The sequence below is a fragment of the Geotrypetes seraphini genome, chromosome 9 (assembly GCF_902459505.1).
Source record: "Geotrypetes seraphini chromosome 9, aGeoSer1.1, whole genome shotgun sequence".
Taxonomy (NCBI): domain Eukaryota; kingdom Metazoa; phylum Chordata; class Amphibia; order Gymnophiona; family Dermophiidae; genus Geotrypetes; species Geotrypetes seraphini.
In genome coordinates, this window is record NC_047092.1 from 106,003,859 (window position 1) to 106,024,984 (window position 21,126).

General features: G+C 38.4%; 1 protein-coding gene across 2 annotated transcripts in view; it reads left to right on the top strand.

The window, feature by feature from the left end:
- The window catches only part of PIGX (phosphatidylinositol glycan anchor biosynthesis class X), a 347,324-nt gene that overhangs the window by 315,324 nt on the left and 10,874 nt on the right, over positions 1 to 21,126 (top strand). The window lies entirely within an intron of this gene.

Sequence of the window (21,126 nt, forward strand, 5' to 3'; positions counted from 1 at the left end):
GGGAATGCTGAGAAGTTACCAAATGCTTACAACAAAATAACATTCGTTATAAATGGCATTACCCATTTGGGCTTTCTTTTATGTTAGAAAATAAGCACCATAAAGTAACTTCAGCAATAGAAGCCCAACAGATACTCACCCAGGCCAAACTTTGGCCCGGGAAGAAGAAAAACAACAGGCGAATCAATCAAATTCAGAGGTGGCATAGAATAATCAGAAAAAACGACTACAAAGACAACCGGAGTAACAGTAACTGATTGATGGGGGCTATTGGTTAAGCAATAAATTTGGTTTGAAGATGGTTTATTGAAGGGTAGATGTAGGTTTGATTGGGGGTTAGATAATTTATATATGCTGTGGGGTTATCCTGACAATTCTGTTTTGGCTATGTCATTTGAAATTGAGTTCTGTTCCTGGTTTTTGGAACTGGGCATTAGGGTATGTATGTGTTGGGGGGGTAGGGCTAGGGTGGGGGAAGAAGTCAGGAGGTGACATGTGTGATTGGTGGATATTGGAAGATGAGAGCAGTATGAGTGAGATAAGATTAGAGATGTGGTTTTTCTTAAAGAAATGTCTTTTAAATATCAAAATTGTGTTGCAATAAATGTTTGTGGATTAAAATCCCCAAGGAAACGTCAACTTTTTTTAAGGAAACTAAATGTATGCATATGTCAATAAGTTTTGTCCAAGAGACTCATTTACTCCCAAGCTGTGAAAACTTTTTGCCCATAAAAATTATTCTCAAATTTTTTTTGCCTCTAATAGAATTAAATCTAAATCAAACGGGTTTGCAATTTTGTTGGCAAATTCATTATCTCCCATGGTGGAGAATGTTATTAAAGATAGGGAAGGAAGATTTATATTATTAAAGGTGAAATTGGGAGGGAAATTATATACCCTTTAAAATTTATATGCTCCTAATTCTAATCAAGGAAATTTTTTTGATAAATTAAATGATTTATTGAAATCCTATTCAGAAGGAAATTTGATAATAGGGGGAGATTTTTATTACAAGTTTTTAAAGGTATTTTTTTAAATTAGGTTGTGTGTGTATCCTTTTCCTTTATCTAGGTTGTATTTTATTGAGATATTAATAACTGTATGTTTGAAATTTTAACCATGATGTATAAATTTGCTCATAAAAGTGTGTATGTGAATATATTTATTAATTGACATTTTTTTTTTTAATTACACTGTTGTGAACTACCTAGAACAGGGATCTCAAAGTCCCTCCTCGAGGGCCGCAATCCAGTCTGGTTTTCAGGATTTCCCCAGTGAATATGCATTGAAAGCAGTGCATGCACATAGATCTCATGCATATTCATTGGGGAAATTCTGAAAACCCGACTGGATTGCGGCCCTCGAGGAGGGACTTTGAGACCCCTGGCCTAGAACTACTGGCAGGGTGGTATACAAGAAATAAAATTATTATTATTATTATTTAATTTGACCCTTCAACCAGAGAAAGATAACTCCTCTCGTGTTGCCATGTATGGCAAAAAGGATAAGAAACATCTGAAAAAGTTTTGGGAGGACCGGGATGTAATTGATATCTGGCGTCTTCAACATCCATTAGATCAAGAATTTACATTCTATTCAGAACCTCATGACACCTTTTCTAGAATAGATTTTTGGCTCGTGAGTAAAGAACTTACTCCTCAGGTAGATAGATCAAATATTGCTGTTCGAACATGGTCAGATCATGCTCCTATAGATTTTACTGTCCGGATTTTGCAGAAGAAAGAAGGAGTTAAATATTGGAAAATGGATGATTCCCTATTGTTAAATTCACAAAATATAGAACAGATAGGGGAAGAATTGCAAAATTATTTAATGATTAATGTGGATGGGGTTACATCTCCGATAATTATATGGGAAGCTTTGAAAGCTGTATTAAGGGGAAAACTTATTTCTTTAGGCTCCTTTATTTATAAATCACGAATGCAAAAAAAGAGGGATCTGTTAGCTCAGATTTATCAACTAGAATTTGAGTATAAAAAAAATATATATTAATGGAGAATTTATAGATATAAATGTGATAGAGAAACTTAAACAACTGTGATCAGAATTACAAGAGATGGACCTGGAAGATAGTAGCGTAAAGTTGCAATCATTACAACAGAAATATTTTGAATCAGCTAATAAAACTGGGAAATTATTAGCACATAAATTATGTAAGAAAGCTTTAAGACATTATATTACCAAAATAACTGATCAGCATGGTAAGCAATTTACAACTTCTCCCCAGATTCAAGATGCTTTTGTACAATATTATACTCCTCCCTCAATATTCGCGGGGGTTAGGGGCAGAGCTGGCCCGCGAATATTGAAAATTCGTGAATAACTTTTGGGCCGACTCTGACCCACCCCCACCTTCCTCCTGCCTTCCCCCGGCATCCCAGACCTTACCTGGTGGTCTAGCGGTCTTTCGGGGAGGAGCAATCTTCCTACTCGCCTGCCCTGTGCAGATAACACATCCAAAATGGCTGCCGTGAGTTTCCGTAGTTTCTCGATGTAACCCCTCCCTCTTTGAATTCCCACTCTCTTAACCTTTAATCTTAGGTTACCTAACCAGATAAAGTAAGAATTATAACAAAAAGAGGGAAAAGTTAACATAAAATATAAAATTACCTTAAATAAAAAATACAAGGAATAAGAGTTTTTGTTGGTTTATTGTTACAACTCTAACAAAAAGTATATATATCTAAATAACTTTAGAATAAGATTTCAAAAAAAAAGTTTTCCTCAAAGAATTTAGTCCTTTCAAATAATTTTATCCTCGCAGAGTTCAGATGTAAATTTTTCTCACAGGATTCCGTTGTTTTATTTACACAGCCGTTGGGTACCAGCGCTTCTTCTTTCCTCTATGGAGATTCAGCTCTAATCAACAGCGTACCTACTTCCTAACTAAAAAAATCAAAGGAAGCAAAACCCTATCACCCTGAAAATTATATTTGTTTCTTTATTTTTTTACTAACTAACCATAGAAAAGAATGGATAATTGTATTTCCCTAAACTTTTTCCACCCACGATGTATCTTAAACTGTTCTCAAGCAACCCCAAACCAACCTGTCTTCCAAACTGATCACTCCTCAACTGCTCTCACTCTCTCTGGAAGTTTTAGAATCCTCACCAGCATTGCTACTTCTACATGAGATCATTAGACCTGATGCAGACATCAGCATTCTAGAATTCTTACTGTCAGTCAGGCAAATACAGCATTAATTTTGCTGGCTAACAACAAAAAAACTTTTCACTTTAAAATATTAGAGAAAAAAAAATTCTATCAGGTCTTCTGCCCTGGGTAAACTATAACATATTTCAAATTTATTTTGTAACCCATGGTTACATCGAGACTACACTACGATGGGAACTCACAGCAGCCATTTTGGATGAGTGAACTGCACGGGGCAGGTGCATAAGAAGATTGCTCCTGCCCCATAAGACCGCTAGACCACCAGGTAAGGTCTGGGAGGTGGGGATGAGTTTGGATTTAAGAAATCGTGAATAATCGAAATAGTGAGTTCTAAAACCGTGAATCGGGAGGGGGAGTGTATAAGAAATTGTATTATGTGACCAGTCAGGCTCCATGACTGCCAAGGTCCCTGAGGGTGCTGGAAAGAAAGGGGACAGGAAACCCAAAAAGAGGGTGCCCAGGACCCGGACGAGCCCCCGCCACCATTTGGATCTCCCTGAGCCTGCTAGCAACTCAGAGCCAGGGGTTGGGAAAACTTTACACAAACCTTCTCATGAACACAAACCTTCTCATGAACACAGCAGAGCTAGGACCCGGGGGTGTAAAGCCAGATCTGAAAGCATGCAGAATAACTATTATCCAGGTCACCAACAGGGGAGCCAAAGAGTGGAGCAGCTAGATACTGATTCAGCTAGAACAGGGCGTGTCTTCCCCCTTGAAAAGCCAGCAATCCTAAATAAGCTGTTAGGCAGGTTAGGGAGGAAGCTTAGAGCTCTCCCTGAGGAGGAGCTGCCTGGCTCAAGCAAGGGTAATGCCTGTGTGCCCATGGAAGTAGATGAAGCTGAAGCCACTTCAGAGTTATGTGATCAATCCCCAAAAGCTGCTTCAATTGAATTCCTTCACCTAAAATATACCATTAACAACCAATTCGATTTTCTATTGCTTTATGTTCCTCCTCCTATAAGTTCAAATAAACTCTCACTCCTTCAAGATCTTTTATTCGATTTTTCCTCATCAACAACCAACCCAATTATCCTAGGTGATTTCAATATACATTTTGATGACCCTTACAATTCCAATACTAGGGATCTTCTAAACATTCTCACACCTCTCAATATAAAACCACAAATAAATTTCCCTACACACAAAGCTAATCATACACTCGATAATATTCTTGTCACGTCTCTCCAGCAACCGAACATTTCAAATCTTTCAGCTTTGCCAATCCCTTGGTCTGATCATTACTTCATAACCTTTTCTTATTTCTTACCTAGTCCTAGTCCTACACAACTCTTACCGAAAAACAAGGTTATTACAGTCAGAGATTTTAACAAGCTGGACAATACAGACTTATCTACATTTTTGGACTTAAACATCATAACTTCTTTTCCCGATTCCATAGAAGACCAATTAATGGCCTGGAATTCATCATTGACGTCTCTTCTTGACATAGTATCTCCATTAATATCAAAAACCATTTCACTTCGTAAAATCATCAACCCTTGGTTTACAGCAGATCTAAATATGGTTAAACAACAAGTACGTTCGCTAGAAAGGAAATGGCGACAAAATAAAACATCAGATAACCTACAAGCATATAGGGAAAAAGTTTCACTTTACAAGACAAAAATAAACCAGGCAAAAAAATCATATTACTCCAAAAAAATTGAAAAGGCAAAGAATTCTTCTATTCTTTATAATATTCTAAAATCAATTGATCCAAAAAATAAAATAAATAGTTCCACTCAAAGATCAACATTAAAAGCTCAAGAACTATCTAATGCATTCATACAAAAAATAAATAATATTCGCAACTCCTTTTCCCAAAACACATTAAATAATCGCACTACTACTGACCAAACAGAATTCATACCTATAGCCAAATGTTCAAACTTTAAAATCCCATCCCTACAAGATATCAATTCACTATTACAACAAGTAAACTTAAAAAATTCCCAATCTGAAATCATTCCACCTTTCTATTTGAAAAAACACTTCCTACATTTTGGTCCTTTCATACTGTCACTCATTCAAAAGAGCCTTCTTACTTCTACAGTTCCACTTCAATGGAAGACTGCATATATCACTCCCATTCTTAAAAACTACAAAATTGGTATTGATGATAGCTAATATACCATTTATAGCTAAATTAACAGAAAAATGGATCTTCAATCAACTCTCTGACTTCATTGAGAACACAATCGCTTTACACCCAAATCAGACTGGTTTCAGAAAATTCCATAACACTGAATATTCGTTACTTGGCTTAACATCAAACATACAATATTTCCTGGATCATCATAAATCTGTAATACTATTTTCTTTAGACATTTCAGCAGCATTCGATACCATAGATCACGAACTGCTCATCAATAGGCTTGCGGAAAAAGGAATCACTGAGAATGTTTTAGCATGGTTCAAATCGTATCTTTCAAACCGTTCCTCCTCTGTTAGATTTAATAATGAAGTTTCCGCCCCCCACACTTCCACATTTGGTATACCCCAAGGATCGATTTTGTCCCCTTTACTCTTTAATATTTTTCTATCACCGTTATTAGAAATTTGCCAATCCATAGGCTTTATCCCATTTTCGTACGCTGACGACATACAATTAATTCATCCTCTTGATCCAAATAATACCACTGAAGTTTCTTCTATCAATCACAAACTCGAACAAATACAAGACTGGCTTACCTCAAATAAATTATCATTAAATATTAACAAGACCAAAACTATGTTATTTAACTGGAAAAAAGACATTTTATTATCAAAACCGTTTGTACTTAACAATATTACTCTTAACCTAGTATCCACTGTGAAAATACTTGGAGTTTTTTTAGATGATAATCTGACTTATCACGAACACATCTCCCACATAGTCAAAAATTGTTTCTTTAAATTACGGCAGATCAGATCAATTTCCAAATTTCTAAATTTACCATCTTTAAAGATTCTAATACATTCTTTTGTTATATCGAAAATTGATTATTGTAATGCCTTATTTATTAATATTACACAAAAAGAAAAAAGGAGATTACAGACCATCCAAAATACTGCTATAAAAATAATATATAATGCAAAAAAATACGATCATGTCTCCCCACTACTTAAAGACGCTCACTGGTTACCTATAAGTCACAGAACTCTGTTCAAAACAATTCTTCTCATCTTTAAGACTTTATTATACAATGAACCACAATTTATTTCTAAATCATTAATCCCTTACACAACCCAATGCTCATTACGATCATCGGAACAAAATCTGTTAACAGTACCGTCACTGAAAATCATAGGTACACGAAGAGCCGACATGTTTACAGTAATGGGGCCACAATGGTGGAATGCAATTCCCCAGTATATCAGAATGGAACAGGACATTACAACTTTTAAAAAATTGTTAAAAACTTATTTATTTAAAGACGCTTTTACTTCTGACTGACCTAAAAACGCTTTTTAATATTGGCTTGAATCTTATTGTTTTACCTTTTTAAATTACTTACTTAAAGAGTCTTTTGAATTTCAAAGCGTTCACCTCCTTTAAAGACAGCTTTAGCTTGTGTTCTGATATAGTTAAACCTATCCTCTTGTTTTTTCCCTTTTTTTTCTGAACCCAACAGTGTAACTTTATGCTATTCCTTACCCCTCATGTAGGTTTTATATAAAGTGTAATGTGTAATTTGTCAATATCTGTTATATTTTAGCCTCTTGAATACTTTTATTTTGTTAATGTACATCGCCTAGAAATTTTGTAATAGGCGATTAATCAAATATTCAATAAAACTTGAAACTTGAAACTTGAGATGCCCATGGAGTTGCAAGCTGAACTAACTGCTGAGGATTTGTGCAAAGCTCCAGACCTGATGGAAGTATGAGTGGCAACTAGCTCTAGCTGAGAAAAAAACTGTGAGGGTTTTTTTTTCCACTATTGTTGGCTGGGTTCTTTTTCTGCTCCCAGTCATATTCATGAACTTCCTGGACTGTGCACTTTACTGAAAAGCTGGGAGTGTTGTGGGGAGAAGTTTGCTTGCATCTTTGTGGGAATTTTGAAAACAGTGTTTTTCTAAGCAAACTTGTGACACTCCTCTTGCCCAGCCCTGCTCCATTCTAGGCTGAAGGCTTTATTTTGTGTTTGTGCTAGAAATATGTGAGTGAAAAACATATCCTCAAGGAACTGAACTGAGGTTCTCTGAACTATGCTTACCTGAGCTCTGCTAGGAGCAGACTTGGGGGGGAAAGAAGTTTTTTTTTTTTGACAAGCAGCTCTGTGAAAGAGAGAATCACAGAGTAAACTGTTTCTGTTAAGAGAGAAAATCTTGAATGTGCTAGAGTTTTCTTCTGTACTCTTTTTAATTCTCTAATATTGTAAAGCTATATGGTGCCTGTTTATATATTGCGGCCCCATATACACTGTAAAGAGATTATTGGTCTAGTACTAACATATACTTCATAATATATGTGTATATATATATATATATATATATTCTTTATTTTTTCATTTGTATGGACCTTCGGATATCAACTGGACCATGAATAATGCCCAGCAATCTCTTGTCTTCATCAGTCCACTTTATTGTTTATTTACTCAAAACTCTAAAATTCATTTAGTTTCATACTTATTTTTAATTTCATAATTCCATAACTATTTCTTCATTGTATTTCATTTTAATTTCCTTAATTTCCTTACTTAATGTCTTTTTCTTCTAATTTAATCTTATTACTTAGCTTCGAAGTTAGCTCTCAAATGTTCATCAATGCCACCTCTCCCGACATGCATGTTTCAAACAATGTTTTTCTTCAGGGTCGAGGGGAACAATCGAGTGTGTTCAAAGAAAGACTGCACACACTCGATTGTACCCCTCGACCCTGAAGAAAAACATTGTTTGAAACATGTATGTCGGGAGAGGTGGCACTGATGAACATTTGAGAGCTAACCTCGAAGTTAAGTAGCTTAAGTAATAAGATTAAATTAGAAGAAAAAGACATTAAGTAAGGAAATGAAGGAAATTAAAATGAAATACAATGAAGAAATAGTTATGGAATTATGAAATTAAAAATAAGTATGAAACTAAATGAATTTTAGAGTTTTGAGTAAATAAACAATAAAGTGGACTGAAGACAAGAGATTGCTGGGCATTATTCATGGTCCAGTTGATATCCGAAGGTCCATACAAATGAAAAAATAAAGAATTAATATATATATATATACATATATTATGAAGTATATGTTAGTACTAGACCAATAATCTCTTTACAGTGTATATGGGGCCGCAATATATAAACAGGCACCATATAGCTTTACAATATTAGAAAATTAAAAAGAGTACAGAGAATACTTAGTGATTTAGAGAGAAGTGAATAAGGACTACACTAACAATTGGTTAAGATTTATCAAGAGTTTTCTTCTGGACATTTCTTTTTGTTATATGCATTTTTTGGTAGTATGTTGAGAGATTGAGCCATTTTGACCTTTATTTTGCATAGTAAATTTTCTTCTATTACCATCCTGGAACTGTGTTGGTGGTTTTTGTATAGTTCCTGTAAATCCTGCAGGGTGACTTCATTCATAGTCACACACTAGCGTAATTGTGAACTGTGGCCACTGGAGGCACTGTAGAGTCCCGTTCCAAAGCTCTGGTGCTGGCTACAATACTACGGAATATGAAGAATCAACTAATCTTTCTAAGTTTTTTTGAACAGTTTGGCATTCTTTCTTTGCTGAAAGGAGAATCTGAACAATTGTCTATGCTAATTAACGAAGAGGAGGTTTTATGGACCACTAAGGTTATGAAAATTGGAAAATCACCAGGCCTAGATGGTTACTCAACAAAGTTTTATAAAGTGTTTAAAAGCGATCGAAATGCAAGGGACCTGGGGAGAAGAAGAAGCGATATGGATCACTCTGAAAAGAGAAGATGGAACTTCTATCTATGTGGGTGTAGTCTACAGACCTCCGATTCAATCGCAGCAAATTGATAAGGATCTGATTGTGGATATCCAAAAGTTTGGAAGGAAAGAGGAGGTTCTTCTGTTGGGAGATTTCAACCTGCCAGATGCGGACTGGAATGTTCTGTCTGCGGAATCAGAAAGAAGTAGGGAGATTGTGGATGCCTTTCAAGAGGCTCTGCTCAGACAAATGGTGACGGAACCCTCAAGGGAAAAAGTGATACTGGATCTGGTCCTCACAAATGGAGAGAGTATCTTAATGTTCGAGTGGGTGCTCACCTGGGAAGTAGCGATCATCAAAAGGTTTGGTTTGATATAATGGCTAAAGTGGAGAGCGGCCGCACGTTACTTAAAGTCCTAGATTTCAAACGTACGGACTTTAATGCAATGGGAGAGTACCTGAAGAAAGAGCTGTTAGGATGGGAGGACATAAGAAAAGTGGAAAGACAGTGGTCTAAGATGAAAGTAGTGATAAAAATGGCTATGGACCTTTATGTGAAGAAAACCATTAAAAATAAGAGAAAAAGGAAGCCGATATGGTTCTCCAAACTAGTGGCAGAGAAAATAAAGGCGAAAGAGTTGGCATTTGTGAAATATAAATAAACCCAAGAAGAGGAGTGCAGAAAGGACTACAGGGTGAAATTGAAAGAAGCCAAGAGAGAGATACATCTGGGGAAAGCACAGGCGGAAGAACAAATGGCTAAAAATGTAAAAAAGGGAGCCAAAAATTTTTTCAGATATATTAGTGAAAGGAGGAAGATGAAAAATGGAATTGCTACACTAAAAGATGCTGGGAACTGATATGTGGAGAGTGATGAGGAAAAAGCAAATGTGCTAAACAAATACTTCTGTTCTGTGTTCACAGAAGAAAATCCTGGAGAAGGACCGAGATTGTCTGGCAAAGTTACACAAGAAAATGGAGTAGATTCTGCACCGTTCACGGAGGAGAGTGTTTATGAGCAACTTGAAAAACTGAAGGTGGACAAAGCGATGGGATCAGACAGGATCCATCCCAGGATACTAAGGGAGTTCAGAGAGGTTCTGGCGAGTCCTATTAAAGATTTGTTCAACAAATCTCTAGAGACAGGGGTGATTCCTGGGGATTGGAGGAGACCAGATGTGGTCCCTATCCATAAAAGTGATCACAGGGATGAAGCAGGCGAGCCTCACTTTAATTGTTGGAAAAATAATGGAAGTGTTGCTGAAAGAAAGGATAGTGTACTTCCTTGAATCTAATGGGTTACAGGATCCGAGGCAACATGGCTTTACAAAATGTAAATCGTGCCAAAAGAACCTGATTGAATTTTTTGATTGGGTGACCAGAGAGCTGGATCGAGGACATATGCTAGATGTAATTTACTTAGATTTCAGCAAAGCCTTTGATACAGTTCCTCATAGGAGGCTGTTGAACAAACTTGAAGGGCTGAAGTTAGGACCCAAAGTGGTGAACTGGGTTAGAAACTGGCTGTCAGATAGACGCCAGAGGGTGCTGGTTAATGGAAGTCGCTCGGAGGAAGGAAAGGTGAGTAGTGGAGTCCCTCAGGGTTCGGTGCTGGGGCCAATCCTGTTCAATATGTTTGTGAGTGACATTGCTGAAGGGTTAGAAGGAAAAGTGTGCCTTTTTACAGATGATACCAAGATTTGTAACAGAGTAGAGACCAAAGAGGGAGTGGAAAATATGAAAAAGGATCTGCAAAAGTTAGAGGAATGGTCTAATGCCTGGCAACTAAAATTCAATGCAAAGAAATGCAGAGTAATGCATTTGGGGATTAATAATCGGAAGGAACCGTATATGCTGGGAGGAGAGAAGCTGATATGCAAGGACAGGGAGAGGGACCTTGGGGTGATAGTGTCCGAAGATCTAAAGGCGAATAAACAGTGTTACAAGGCAGTGGCTGCTGCCAGAAGGATGCTGGGCTGTATAAAGAGAGGCGTAGCTAGTAGAAGGAAGAAGGTGTTGATGCCCCTGTACAGGTCATTGGTAAGGCCCTATTTGGAGTATTGTGTTCAGTTTTGGAGACCGTATCTGGCAAAGGACGTAAGAAGACTTGAAGCGGTCCAGAGGAGGGCGACGAAAATGATAGGAGGCTTGCGCCAGAAGACGTATGAGGAGAGACTGGAAGCCCTGAATATGTATACCCTAGAGGAAAGGAGAGACAGGGGAGATATGATTCAGACATTCAAATACTTGAAGGGTATTAACGTAGAACATAATCTTTTCCAGAGAAAGGAAAATGGTAAAACCAGAGGACATAATTTGAGGTTGAGTGGTGGTAGATTCAAAGGCAATGTTAGGAAATTCTACTTTACGGAGAGGGTGGTGGATGCCTGGAATGCGCTCCCGAGAGAGGTAGTGGAGAGTAAAACTGTGACTGAGTTCAAAGAAGCGTGGAATGAACACAGAGGATCTAGAATCAGAAAATAATATTACAAATTGAACTAAGGCCAGTACTGGGCAGACTTGCACGGTCTGTATCTGTATATGGCCATTTGGTGGAAGATGGGCTGGGGAGGACTTCAATGGCTTGGAGGGTGTAGATGGGCTGGAGTAGGTTTTAACGGAGATTTTGGCAGTAGGAACCCAAGCACAGTACCGGGTAAAGCTTTGGATTCTTGCCCAGAAATAGCAAAGAAGAAAAAATTAAAAAAATAAATTTAAATTGAATCAGGTTGGGCAGACTGATTCGGGTCTTTATCTGCCGTCAGCTACTATGTTACTATGTAAACCTCTTGTAGCCTTCTTTAATGGCATAGAGAAGGGTTCTTTACTACCACATTCATGGAGATTAGCTGGAATTACTTTAATTCTGAAACCAGATAAAGATCCAACCAACTGTGGCTCATATCGGTCGATATCACTCTTAGAAGTGGATTATAAGATCTTTACAGATAAAAACCTATCTATTTAACAAGCTAGGATCTTAATTGTTCTTAATCCTTTCTTCCTTTAAATTGCTCTTATCTCTCAATATAGTCAACTTTCTTCTTGTAGGTCCTTCAGAACTTCAAATCTGTTGTTTGCATTTGTACTGTTTATATTGCATTGTATGTATTTGCATTCGATTACTGTAAACAGCCTAGAACTTTCAGATATGGCAGTATACAAAAAATAAATTATTATTATTATTATTTACAAAAATATTGGCAAATAGATTGCAACATGTGCCACAATTTGTGAAAGATGATCATGCTAGATTTATAATAGGGAAACGTACTGTTGATATTCGTAGAGTATGTAATTTATTATGGAAAGTTCAACATTCAGAGGAGTCAGCCCTAATTCTAGGAATAGACACCGAAAAGTCCTTTGATAGGGTATATTGAGCCTATTTGTTTAAATTACTAGAGAAAATGGGCTTTATGGAGACTTTTATGATCTGGATTCTCGCCCAGAAATAGCTAAGAAGAAAAAAAAAAATTTAAATTGAATCAGGTTGGGCAGACTGGATGGACCATTCGGGTCTTTATCTGCCGTCATCTACTATGTTACTATGTTACTCTATTCAACTCCCCTTGCTTGTCTAAGGATAAATGGAATATACTCCGAAAGTTTTAAATTAAAATGAGGGACTCACCAAGACTGTGACTTGTCTCTTATACTTTTTTACATAGCTATGGAACCATTGGCTCAATTAGCTCATCAACATCCGGATATACAGTACATGGTATAAAATGTGGAAGGGTGGAACAAAAAATATTATTATTCGCTGATGATGTTCTTTTTACTTTGGCCAATCCTGTTGATTATCGGCAGTAATGCAGTTGTTAGACCTATTTGCCCAGGTTTCAGAATTTAAAATCAATGCAAAGCAATACAAAGATTCTGGATATTTCCTTAAATGAGAGGGAAAAATTATATATAAAAGAAAAGTTCCCCTTTTAAATGGGCAAAGTATCATTTGCGTTATTTGGGGGTGAATTTATCTAGAACATTATCTAAATTATACCTAGCTAACTATCCAAATCTACTTAAAAATATCATGAATGATTTGAATAGATGGAAACATTTGACTCTTTCATGGTTAGGAAGAGTACATTCTATTAAATTGATTGTTCTTCCCAAATTATTGTATTTGTTTTGTGCAATTCCGGTACAAATACCTTCTTCCTTTTTTAAAGTATTGGAGAAAAAACTTTTTATTTATATTTGGAATAATAGGCACCCAAGGGTTCAATGTAACATGCTTTATCAGCCAAAAAAATTAGGTGGAATGGCGATTCCTCACTTCCGGTCATATTATCAGGCACCACAGCTGCAATATTTGATTAGGTGGAAGTGCAAGTCTCAAAAGGGCTGGATAACTTTGGAGCAAAACTTAGAAGAAATTCCTCTATGGGTAATTCCATGATTACCTAGTGAGTTTTTAAAAAAGATAGTCTCAAATATTAATCCTATTATACAACATATTTTGACATTATGGATTAAGTTGCTAACTAAACTGATGTAATCCTGAAATTTTTTCTGAGTCAGCTATAAGATATGCCCCCTTTTTTACCCCTGGGAAAATAGATAAGGCTTTTTATTATTGGGAAAAACTAGGTTTAAGATCTTTAGGTCAATTAATAAAGGTTAGAAATTTAGGGCTCCTTTTACGAAGGTGCACTAGTGTTTTTATTGCACGCACTGGATTAGCGCGCGGTAGCTGAAAATCTACCGCATGCTCAAAAGGAGGCATTAGCGGCTAGTGCGCGCAGCAATTTAGCACGTACTATTCCGCGCATTAAGGCCCTAGTGATCGTAAAGGAGATCTTATTTTTATTTGCTTGTTTGAAATCAAAATATAGTTTGGAAGATCAAGACCTATTTCACTATAGACAAGTAAAAGATTTTTATCATGAGAGTATTACAAGAATTCATTCAACCACCTACCCTACTAGAGAAGGCATTTTTGTATAGAGTAAGTAGGAGGAGAATTACTCATTTGTATAATGCTATTATTTAAACTATCTCACTTCCTTCAAGATATAAAGTAGCTTGGGAGGAGATTCTTGGTAAAACTTACGAACAAAATAATTGGAATAAGCAACTTGTGTATCTATCTCTAGTAATATGGTGGAGAATGGTTACAAATTTCTATATCAATGATACTATACTCATGTACGTTTAAAAGCTATGTTTGGTAAAGGTACAGCTGAATGCTGGAAAATGTATGGATTTCAAGGCACCTTTATTCATATTTGGTGGAATTGTCCTAAGGTAGAGAATGACACAGGGGAAAAATATGTCCCCATCACAGCCCCGCAACCACTGTCCCTGCCCTGTCCCCATCCCCGCAACTACTGTCCCCGCAGCATCCATACAAGCCTCAGTACTGCAATATTTAGCTTCCTTATAAATCAAAGTTCTGGCTGCTGAACTAGAGAAAGAGATGTTCAGCTGGCAGGGTTTGTTTATAAAATTTTATCAACACAACTAATATACTGCTTTATTCTAAAGCAAAAAAATAAAATACAGTGGTGCCTCACACAACGAACTTAATTCGTTCCAGGAGCAAGTTTGTTATGCGAAAAGTTCGTTATGTGAAACGCGTTTTCCCATAACAATACATGTTAAAAAAAATAATTCGTTCTGCAGCATAAAATATGCTAAGATGACATAAAAAAAGATAAATTTGTCAAAATGGTGAAAATGGTGGTCTTGCTGAGGCCAAACTCTTTGACGAGGTCACACTGTTTTACCCCACATTCACTCCTTCTAATTATTTCCCGTTTCATTTCAACAGAAATCACCTTCCTGCTTTTTTTAGAAGCCATGATATATAAAAAATATTGAGTTTATCTTAAAAGGACGACTGTATACAGTGAGAGAGGGCAGTTAAGCGCAGTGACTAACGACTGCCTGCAGTGCCTGCGCGGAAGGATGCAATACATCGGCAGCTCGGACGACTTCGTTGTGTGAAACGAAATTCGTTGTGTGAAACGAAGTTCGTTGTGTGAAACGAAGTTCGTTGTGTGAAACGAAGTTCGTTGTGTGAAACGAAGTTCGTTGTGTGAAACGAAGTTCGTTGTGTGAAACGAAGTTCATTGTGTGAAACGAAGTTCGTTGTGTGAAGTTCGTTGTGTGAAACGAAGTTCGTTGTGTGAAACGAAGTTCGTTGTGTGAAGTTCGTTGTGTGAAACGAAGTTCGTTGTGTGAAACGAAGTTCGTTGTGTGAAGTTCGTTGTGTGAAACGAAGTTCGTTGTGTGAATCAAGACATGAAGTTCGTTGTGTGCAGCGTTCGTTGTGCGAGGCGTTCGTTATGCGAGGCACCACTGTAAATAGAATTTTTGTTCTACCTTTGTTGTCTGGTTTCTGCTTTCCTCATCTTCTCATTCAATTCCTTCCATCCACTGTCTGTCTTCTCTCTGCGTCTTCCATTTGCTCTGTTACTGTGCCTCTCCCTTCACCCCCCCCCCCAATTGGTCTGGCACCCATCTTCCCTCCATTCCCCCCATAGTCTGGCATCTCTGTCTTCTTCCCTTCCAGCATCTTCTCCCCACTCTCTGTTCCCCATTTCTCTTCAGCATCTTCTCCCCACTTTCTGTTCCCTATTTCCCTTCAGTGTCTTCTCACCACTCTTTCCACATTTCCCTTCAGCGTCTGTTCCATTCCTTTCCACCACCACCCTTCCCTCTCACCACCCCCTTCAGCATCTGTTCCTTTCTACCGCCTTTCAGCATCCCTCACGCGGTCCAACCATCTCCCTCCCTCTTACCTTCGTAGCGCGTCCCATCCCCACAACCCATCTACACAAACCATCTTGCTTCTGTGTTCCTATTTTCCCCATTTCTAATATCTCCCCTATGTATCTGGCATTGCCCCCCTGTGTAAATATACCATCCCCATGTATGTCCCCTTTATGTCTCTGTCCCTATGCCCCCATGCACATAATTTCCCTTCTGTTTCTGTTACCTTCCTGTGTCAAGATTTCCCCTCTCTTCCTCTTCCACACCAATTTGTCTCTTCTCTGCAACCCCATCTAGCTTCTTCCCCCCCCCCTCTGCTTCCAGCCTCTGGCTCACCTGTCTGTCCTCCCCTTTCTTTCTTGCTGTGGGTTTATTTCTCCCCCTCTTCATCCCCTTGGCCCAACATCTCTTTCCCTTTCACTCCCTGCTTCCTAGTGTGAGGGAACACGCACAATCACGAATCGCGTGGTCCCCTCCTGACTGATCGCCGCTTCCCGCCATCTCCCTCCCTCCACCTCACCTTAGGTGCCGACTTTAATTCTTTTTCTCCCTTTCAATAAGCCCGTGTGTGCGGCTGCTTGAATTGTTGAACCTTCTCCTCTGATGCAACCGAAAACAGGAAGTTGCATCAGAGGAGAAGATTCAACAATTCAAGCAGCTGCGTGCGCGAGGCTTATTGAAAGCGTGCCGCTGGGAGAAGAAGAATTAAAGTCAGCACCTAAGGTGAGGTAGAGGGAGGGAGGTGGCAGGATGTGGGATACGGTGATCAGATGGGGATGCTGGATCGCACGATCCGTGCTTACTTCACTGTGGAGACAAGACCATTCACCGCTCCACAGGGCGGTGAATGGCCTTGTCCCTGTCCCCCAGCGACCGCTATTTTTTCTCTTCCCCATTTCGGCAGGTTACCCGTGGCTACCCGCAGCTAACCACGGGTAGCAACCACCATGTCATTCTCTATCCTAAGGTACAAACTTTTTGGGAACAGGTAATGAGTTTTGTATCAGAGGTGTTGGTGTACAAAACTAAGGAATGTTGTTTATTGAATATGGTTACTTCGGCAATATTAATTCATCATAGGAAATGGATTGGTTTAGTTATGACAACAGCACATATGTATTAGCTGCATATTGGAAGAAAAAAGATTTACCATCGGTTAAGATAATCCAGTGTAAGATAAAATTTGTTTATATGTCTAAACTAACTACTATGTGAAGAAACCAGATATCTATATTTCAAAAAATATGGTCTAAATATAAAACTCGGAAAGAATCTGCTATATTAGCAAAGACTATAATTGTTTGAACTTATAATAGTTTATTCACCTCCTGACTTCTGTGGGTGAGGGCATGGTAGGGGTCTGGGTTTTATTTTTGGGGGGAGGCATGGGATTTAAAGACCGGGCAGGTCCGATGAATTCAGGAACGAAAAATATGCAGATGGGGGCGATTGGATGAACACCTCATCTGCCTGCACGGATCGCTCTATAACGATCCCCATGCATGCGCAGACCATCTTTCATCTACCAAACACCAGAGCAGAGGTGAGAGGTGCTTCTGGTGTATCTTCCATCTGGTTTGGGGTGTTTGAAAAGCCTAAAAAGATTGATATGGAAGCGTTATGTCAAGCCATATTGGTAATGGATGCTAATTTCAAACTATCTTTTTCAACTTTAACTACTGACTGTGAAACTATTTTTTCCAAAGTTGAGCTTACAAAGGTAAATGAAAAGTTGGAGAAACAGGAAGAAAAGATTCAGGAAATGAAGGTAGTTGAAAATGAATTGGTAAAGGAAAGATCTTTTATGGCAAGGAAAATGGAATCTTTTGAAAATCAATTAAGAAAAGATAACTTGAGACTTTTGAATTTTCCTACGTGTCCTTTGATTTCCCCCTTGGAGATGGTAAGAAAATATTTTACAGAAATTAATGCTATTCCAACGGACAATTTGCCTCCGATTGTGAGAGCTAATTACCTTCAAATGAAGAAACCTGCAGGGGTCTCTATCCCTAATTAGACTCAAGTTGACAAAGTGGTGGACATGAATTTAATAACGTTCTTGGAAAGCTCACTTGAGGTTATAACAGAAAGAAAAACCTTGCTGATAACTCTTGCTTTGGAAAGTGATAGAGAATATGTATTGCGTCTTTATTTCCTGCATATAAATGATCAGTTTTTGGGCTCTAATATGCAAATATTTCTTGACATGTCTAAGAGGTCCCAGGGGCGAAGAAAGGAATTCCTGGCATTAAGGCCAAGAGTCCTAGCCCTGGGAGGAATTTTTTTGTTGAAGTTTCCCATGAAATGTTTTATTGCATATCAGAAAAAGAATTTCTTATTTTTGGAGCCTAAACAGCTGTTAGAATTTGTAGAATCTAGGGAGGGTGCAGCATCTGTAACTGTAGGATTAACTTAGAATATGTAAATGTAGGATTAATGGGCTATTGCTGTTCTCTTGTTTGATTATTAAATTTTCCTTTTAATTTTTTTCCTGTTGTCCTCTCTCAAATTATCGTGGTCTAAATAAATGAATGGATATTTCTTTTTCCTTTTCTTTTTTCTTCTTGGAAATTATGGATCTGTTTCAAGTTGTAATTATTGTACTTGATTGAAATAAGAAATGTGATAAATAAAGAATAAAAAAAAAAATCATAATAATGTATATGGTTGTTAAGAAAAAGAAAAGGGGTGGTAGATGCATGGAACAGTCTCCCGAAAGAGGTGGTGGAGACAGAGACTGTGCCTGAATTCAATAGAGCTTGGGATAGGCACGTGGGAGCTCTTAGTGAGAGGAAGAGATAATGGTTACTGCGGATGGGCTGACTGAATGGCCATTTAGCCTTTATCAGCCATCATGTTTCTATGTTTCTATTAACCACAGATGAGAAAGAGTCCACAGGACATAACAAGATTCCCTGGTTGGGCAGAGATGGAGTCCAAGCTGTTGTAATGGGAGGAATGGACTCTGATTTGGTTACAAGGGTTAACCATACTCAAACCAAAACTCAAATCTACGGATCCAAGAGCTAAAGTGTCAAAAGTTCATGTGTGTCAAAAGCCAAAGAGCACATTGATCCAGGACTCTCCAACAGTGGAGGGAACCCAGAGATTGACAGCCAGTAGCCCCATGACTATTATGGAGAAGAAGAAGAGATGGACTCAGTCGGAGTCACGATTGTACTTCTTACTTTTCCCTTATGTATGCATGAAGCATGGAGAGTAACAGTTGGGGTTGTGGCCCTGGGGTGGGCTTGGTGATTCAGAATAGTGGATAAGGTCCTAAGTGCCCTGGAAATGTTTTACCCGCCACCATTTAGAAAGGGGCCCCTGGTAAAAGCAGGCACTCATCCTATTGAGCTGAGGGGGAGAGTGTATAACAGATTAAGGGGTTTTCCCTCCCCCAAGCAAATATTATACCCCCTGGCAGCAGGAGATGTTAATCAAATGTGAAACTATATGTCCCAGCATGCACTGGGCTATGGAGCTCAGTGTTGTCACAGGGGCGGGACTCACAGGAGAGAGGTATTTCTACCCAGGCTGGGTTCATTAGAGAAAGTTCCCTGAGAAAGAAAGAGGAACTTTTAAGTTTTCCATAGATATAGGCCTAGGCAAGCCTTAGGAAAACAGACTGATGCCTGTAGCAGCTGCTGAGATAAGCCACGGCTATATTCTATGATTGGTGTAAGGCAAACAATAAAGCAAATTATTTTTGTTTCTGTGAAAGGTGTGTGCAAATTGCTCCTAGCAAGCCATTGGAAGACATTAGTAATTTCAACAGGAGGAATAATATTAGAATCTTTGGAATTCCAGAACACTGTAAAGATGGTGATACTAGATGGCCAGAGGATCCAAGATAGTGGCAGCACAGTGAAGTGCTCCTGATCTGGTAGACCGAGCCTTGACTTTCTTCAAAACAATGCTGCATTCTAAAAGAAAAGGGAACGTTCAGGCCAAACCTTTGAAGGCAAGAACTTCCTCACCTGCTCAGCGCTCCATTCAGGAGTTCATCTTCACTCCTATCCTTCAACCATACGGGGAACGATCTGCTGTGTCCTTGGCAGGAGGAGATGCCGAGGAATTGGACTTCTTATAAACTTTTTATCACCTGGACTCTATATGTTTGTCACTTTTAATGATTCTTAAAGGGAAGCCTCAGCCCCACCACTCCACTGCTAAGCTTAGCGGTGGAGTAGTGGGGCTGAGGCTTCCCTTTAAGAATCATTAAAAGTGGCAACCATATAGAGTCCAGGTGATAAAAAGTTTATATGAGATAAGACTGGACATCAAGCAAGACTCTAATTTAAGCCAGAGAATTTTAGGGCTTATAGAGGAATTGGACTTCAACATCTCTCTTTCTCCCCCGTGTTCTGTTCCCCAGCTGCGTCCTGCTCCTACTGCGGCTCTGGTGGTGGTCCCGGCGATGACTCTTCGACCGGGGAAACCCCAATTCAAGGGGCTACAGCCACGAGATTCGAGAAGGAGCAGAGAGAGCTGCAAGACCAATATGGGAAACTCTCCAGGCACTGAACATAACAATTGCCAAATGTTCCTGAGATGTTTCAGCATTAGTAAGTAATAATAATAATAATTTTATTCTTATATACCACCAAAGCCGTAGTAGTTTGAGGCGGTTTACAACGAAGAAGACCTAGACAATCAGCGAATGTAGGTACAATGTAAAGTCATTAAAATACAGGTAAGCAGGATACAGAGGTAAGGCATAAGAGATAGATGCTCTGGGGAAAAAATTGGATGGAACAAAGGAGGAGTTTACGTCAGAGCTAAAAAAAAGTTTCTGATAAAGTTGAAAAGCTTCAGGTCCTAACATCTGGGTTAGTGAGAGAGAAAGCTGCCTTTGATAGGAAGATTGAACAACTGGAAAATTTCAACTGCAGATTAAATATGAGATTTCTTAATTTCCAAAATTTCTGGGAACTTCTCCTATTGACTTATTCACGAAATATTTGGTGGATATATTGGGGTTTTCTTCTGATAATATTTCTCCAGTAAATTGGATATACTATCTTCCTTCTAAAAAGAAATGGGAGTTGACCTAGAGAACTTGCAAATTAATGCGGCTCAGGCTCCATTAAATGTCACTGATATTCTTGAATCAACGATATCTGAAAACTCTGAAAGAGCAACTTTATTAGTATCTCTAGTATTTGACCAGCATGTTAATGCCATTTTCAAACTATTTTTCTGCAATTTTCAGAAATTCTTCTATGGTAAAAATCTGGATAGTCCCAGATGTGACTAGACAAATGCAAAAACGAAGAAAATGGTTTCTTGCAATGAGATCAGAAGTGGTCTCTCTGGG